Source organism: Rutidosis leptorrhynchoides, chromosome 9 (genome assembly GCF_046630445.1).
Source record: "Rutidosis leptorrhynchoides isolate AG116_Rl617_1_P2 chromosome 9, CSIRO_AGI_Rlap_v1, whole genome shotgun sequence".
Taxonomy (NCBI): Eukaryota; Viridiplantae; Streptophyta; class Magnoliopsida; order Asterales; family Asteraceae; genus Rutidosis; species Rutidosis leptorrhynchoides.
This window is the reverse complement of record NC_092341.1, coordinates 34902373-34908075: the sequence shown is the minus strand read 5'-3', so window position 1 is coordinate 34908075 and position 5703 is coordinate 34902373. Positions and strand designations below refer to the sequence as shown.

At 29.2% G+C, this 5703-nt stretch overlaps 1 long non-coding RNA gene across 4 annotated transcripts; it reads right to left on the bottom strand.

The window, feature by feature from the left end:
- Positions 1–1631: 1631 nt before the first annotated feature.
- On the bottom strand, positions 1632–5011 carry LOC139866155 (uncharacterized). 4 transcript variants are annotated; one of them, XR_011765277.1, is made up of 7 exons: positions 4970–5011; positions 4198–4549; positions 4009–4083; positions 3212–3460; positions 2724–2841; positions 2154–2314; positions 1632–1769 (listed from the first exon to the last, which is right to left on the bottom strand). It is a non-coding gene; the product is annotated as an uncharacterized lncRNA (long non-coding RNA). The 4 variants fall into 4 exon arrangements; XR_011765279.1 differs by lacking the exon at positions 4970–5011 and having other exon boundaries at positions 4198–4296; positions 4466–4951; XR_011765276.1 differs by lacking the exon at positions 4970–5011 and having other exon boundaries at positions 4198–4951.
- Between the last annotated feature and the right edge of the window lie 692 nt (positions 5012–5703).

Below are 5703 nucleotides of genomic sequence, written 5' to 3'. Positions count from 1 at the left end.
ATGAATGTATGCAGGGTAGGTTATAAATAAGAGATTAAAAGATATTTGATGATTACGAAGTTAATATGATTATGAAGTTAGAGCTTAAAATCCAACTGACTAATCAGACTAATCAGAGTACGACATATAGTACATGTATTGAAAAATAAAAAATAAAAAATAAAATATTTTTTTTTTGAAAAATTTAAAAAAAAAAATTATTTTTTAGAAAAAAATTTTAATTTTTTTTTTTAAATTTAGAAAGTCAAATTTAATCACATGTGATTGTAAAACACAATCACATCTAATCACATGTGATTGAAAAATAAATTCAAATTTGTTTTTTTCAAAAAAAATTTCAACCGGAAACAAACTTTAATTCGGTGATTTGATCAAGTTTGTTAGCGTTTCGTGATCATATCTTCAAAATTTCATACTTTAATTCGGTGATTTGATCAAATTTTGATCAAAAACTTGGTGTTTAAAGGTTTTAGGACAAACTTACTGAAATTCGTTATTTTACTAAAAAAAATTCAATCATATGTGATTGAATTTGACATACAGAATCACATGTGATTGAGTTTTAGAATCACATGTGATTGCATGCAAAATCACATGTGATTTAGTGCATGTCAAATTCAATCACATTGAATTGAAAAAAAAAAATTTAGATTTTTTTTTTAAAATAATTTAATTTTTTTAATCACATGTGATTATCGCGCTACGTGTCGCACTCTGATTGGTCCCTTAGATCCGTTTCATTTGAATATTCCTCTACGAAGTTAATATGTTTCAAAAATAAGAGATTACTAGTGCAGAGACCCGTGGATTCACGGGTTTTTAAAGAAATTTTTTTTTTAATGATACGTTATATAATCAACATGCAGATAAAGTAACGAAATTCATCAAGTTATATGAGATAGAAAACAACAATGTTCAACCAAATTGTTGAAGGAACGACAATTACAAAAAGAAATCTAAAAGCATAGTCTTGAAATTACAAAAACATGAACAAACAAAATGAAAAGCATGTTTAAGAATTCATTACTTTTAAAAATCATCACATCTTCTTTGTAGTAGGAAGCTCATTACTTGTCAAGTTCACCGATTTAAAACTTATACGAAGTATTATTAGTACATGTTTCAAGCTCACCTAATACATGTTTTTCTTTTAAATCTTTCATGAGTCTATTCAACTTCACTTTAAACAGCGTAAATAATACATTTGTGGTTGTACAATCAATGTATTATCTTATGTGTACAACTTACTAAAATTGTGGTTGTACAATCAATGTGTGCTTATCAACTTCCAAATGGTTTCACAATCCACAGGCCGATGAGCTTCTTTTGTACACTGCATCCACCACACAATAACAAACTTTTTAATCAATTAAAGAACATAAAAACTTGAAATAATCCTCTAAATACTCACATTCCAACAAAAACTACATGAACAAATGCATCATCATAACATCCATTTCCGTGTTCAAACCCAATTGTGTGGTCACAATAGACTGGCAAGACACCACTTTATCTATAAACATGTCATAAGATTATAAATACATACCACGAAGGAAATTTTGTATACTAAATTCAATTTATGAACATAGACTAAATGTGTATACAGATAATTAAATTCAATAAAACATACCTTCATATAAATATTCAAAATCAGTTCCTTAACATAACAATCAATGTGGCGACTTATGATGTGTGATTGTTGATGCAGACTTGAGATGTATCTCGGTTGTTGATCTTGTCGGGGATCAATGTGGTTGTATTCGATGAATCTTTTTTTAGCAGCAGTGGTTAAAATGTTATTTACGCTAATCTATAGTTATTGAGCAGCACACATGACATATTAGTGTAAAAGGTGCTACTTACATTCTTCCACTAAGGAAATGGGTCAATAAGGTGGTTACAAAGGAATGGTTTATGGGTCAATAAGGTGGTTCCAAAGGAATGGTTTTCTGTAATTTTGTATTATATTCGAGCCCTTTTTTTTTAATTTAAAATTTACATAGTGATGAAAAACAGTATTTTTTAGTTTTTCTTAGTAAATGAGAATACCTTCAGGTAAAAACATGGATGAATCTAAAAAATGAGTAAAGACTGACTTTGAACAAAAAAAGTCAAATGTTGACTTTTTTATGAAACACAGTTAAAGTACTAACCAGGAGGAGTCCCGCAACGCATGTTACGATCATCAATATGATCAACGTCAAGACCAATAAACCAAGCACCAAGGGATACATCTTCATTTGTGTACTTATGGAGTATTCGCCTGCATTACTCAAATCCATTTGACACTAAACCTATGGCTAGAATCACCACTCTACAAAGCAAACAGATTCAATCATATATATCAATACATATACATACATATACACATCATATAAAGGTAACTTGCATTTACATGTAGCAAGTAATAGTGATGGATTCCCCACTACCATATTAGAAACTAAACATGAAACAATTTAGTACATATATATGACCAAACCATCCACTATTAACTAATATGGGCATATATAGCAGAGCATTATCATACATCATACGAAAAAATTTAAAAGGTAAGCCAAAAAATATTGAAGGTAAGACTACATATATGTTACTTGCAGGGATCGTTTCAACAAAGATTTTTTAAGGAACAATGCATACAATTCAATGTTATTTACTCATATTGGTCTTTATTGTTTGATGCTTGTAAAGCACACAACATTTTTTTAAAAAAAATAGAAACTTACAAACACATACAAATTCGAGCAGTATTGAAGAGGTTCGAGATCCGCTTAGAAAATCCTATAAAGAATAAATGCATCATGCCAATCCAATCAAGAGAAGAACTCACAACTGGTATTCCAACTGCATACACAATAACTGACCACTTAAGATACACAAAAAGATGCAAAATGTTCATTTCTTTTTTCCTCTAGAAAATGATATGAAATTAGGTAAGAACCTCATAATCACATTTAGTATATTTAATTATAAAATGATGTCATTCCATAGGCATTTTCATAGAATGTAGTAGATAGAAGCACTTACAGCGTGTTCTAACGTCAATGATTGTAAAACAAATAGATACGAAGTATATATTTTCAAGCAGACAAAACACAATGCCATAACAACTTCAAGCAATCACTTGATTAGCAAATAACATCAAGAACACATTTTCAGTTCACAAATATTATTAGGTGAAGGACTTTAGATGTTGAAATAGAAGTCGACATACCTTAACATTAGGAAGAATTATTTCTTCTGAATATGATTAAAGAGATCAAACATGGATCTCGGATCCAAACATGCAGAAATCTAAAAAATAGTACAAATAATAACCCAAGCAAACAATAGTAAAACACCACATCGGTAGGATCTTCTCAAATGAAATCCGGATCAGTATCACCAAGAAAGCTGTTAGTCATTAGTAGTAATTGTGTATGTAGGCTGGATGTACTTGCAACATCATCAGACATCTAGCCACCTAATTTAACAAAACAAATAGTATAAGAAGTTGAACAATAAGAATAATCCACAAAAACATAGTATGGCTTTTTACATCCTTGATCCTTCACAGTAATTTTAAAAAACTAATAGCATTAATAGACAATCTATTAACTTATTTAATGAACCATCAATAATACTCATCATCAAACAAATCTCACTATATATTGAGCTAAGTTAATTCGTTAAAATAAAGCAGTCCAAAAATCATATTGATTACTTCATCCAAAAAAAAAAAAAAAATCATATTGATTATATTGGATAGAAGCAGGTTGTAATAAAGAAGAATTGTGAATTGACCACTATCAAATTTGGAGTATAAAACTGAATGCATACAATGATCATTTAGAGCGATTAGATTTACACAGAACTATTTCAAAACCATATTGCCAACACCCTGAAAATTTTTAACTAATATGACATTTTCTCATCTGACCCAACGGCAACGATTGCAAGATTTATAGGGAAATAGTTAGGCGTAAATCTATAACAAAAAGACCTAAACTTGTGAACAAAAAGAAAACTTACCATATAAATCAAGTTCCATGTTGATCAAAATGGGCTTGTAATACATCTACAGCCCCACATATCAATTCGACAAACCTTGTAACCACATCACAATAAATAAAATAAATTAGAAACTTCACAGATAAATCCCAAATTCAAGATAATAATAGAACTTTTACCAACTTTAAAGAATTAATTCAAATAACTAACATCAATTGCATCAGTGTCCTGGCCCATTAGATCATGTTTTGCCCAACTTCAAAAGTCCTCTCTTCTAAAAATTACCCTCACACTGAATCAAATATGTACCTCAACAAACAACATCCAACAAAATAATAAAAAAGCTCAGAACTTTGCAATAGCGTGCTTAATAAGTAACAAAAAAAGCTCAAAGTTACATTTTACGCATTAGGAACACAATGAAAATTTCATCAAAAAGCAAAAGAATACTCGTATATTAGTGACATGACAATTATACTTCATAAAGAGTTTGAAAAGAACATGCCAAACTTTATAAGAAAAGAGACTCTACACCGATATGCATTTGATGTGGCTGGTGAACCTATACAGGAGTCATTACGACACAATTAGCACAATCAAAATCAAAATTAACAACCAAATCAAACCAAATTGAGACTTAATATAGTTAAGCAACCTAAGAGAGAAACCTAACACGTGTTAAAATGTGGCAGCTATATTATCAACCATTGCAAAGCACCATTTGATATAATGTGTGTTACAAATCTTACTCGATTATTGAGTAAACATATGATACCTCTTTCAAAAGCATATCAGTTCTTGATAAGTTTTTAAAAAAGCTCCAGGACCTCCGTAACCAAATTACTATCTATAAATCGTATACAATTATGTATGAAAACTAAACACAAAGTTTTAACTTAAGTGGGTCAAGATTGTGATATCTAATTACTCATATAGTAAAATAGCTTCAGTATTAACAAAAGGTATTAGAAATACAAAATACACTTGTGTTAGGCGGATGATGATTTGATCATTTGACATTACATCACTACATAAAAACAATAATTTGTTTTAGTTCAACATCACATATACATATACATCATTATATATGTGTGTATATATATATATATATATATATACATATATATGTAATTACATTACATCATACCTTCGTTTGACTTTTCAAACCTTTTTGACCAATAATGTTTTTTTTTTTTTTTTTTTTTTTTTAAAGGCTTTTGACCAATAATGTTAAGCCATATTATTTTCAAAGCATTTTCGAAGTCACAATGACAATAACTGGATATGAGAACAATTATCAGAGATAAATACATGTCACTTTTATTTATAGAAGCAATAAAGGAAAAAAGATCTCACCATTGCAACAGTGAGTTTAGTGTGAACAACCAAACTATATATAAGAAAACCAATTTCTCTTTTAGACATTTAATCAATATATATCAGAAGAAGATGGAATGTATAATAAAAGTGTTAACTTCAAAAAGAATTACACAAACCTTTTACTTACAAAAATCAAAAGACGATAGCCTTCACATCGCATAAAACCTATGATAAATCCAGATAGACATAAATTATTTAGTATACAATTCAAGTGCTACAAATCTAAAAAAAAGTTTTATAAAATCGAATTCAAATCCATTTACCCTGTTCTTTTAATCGTCTGGCTATGATTTTTGGGATTAAATCGCCTGATTAGGGTTGTGGTTTCTTGTGAGG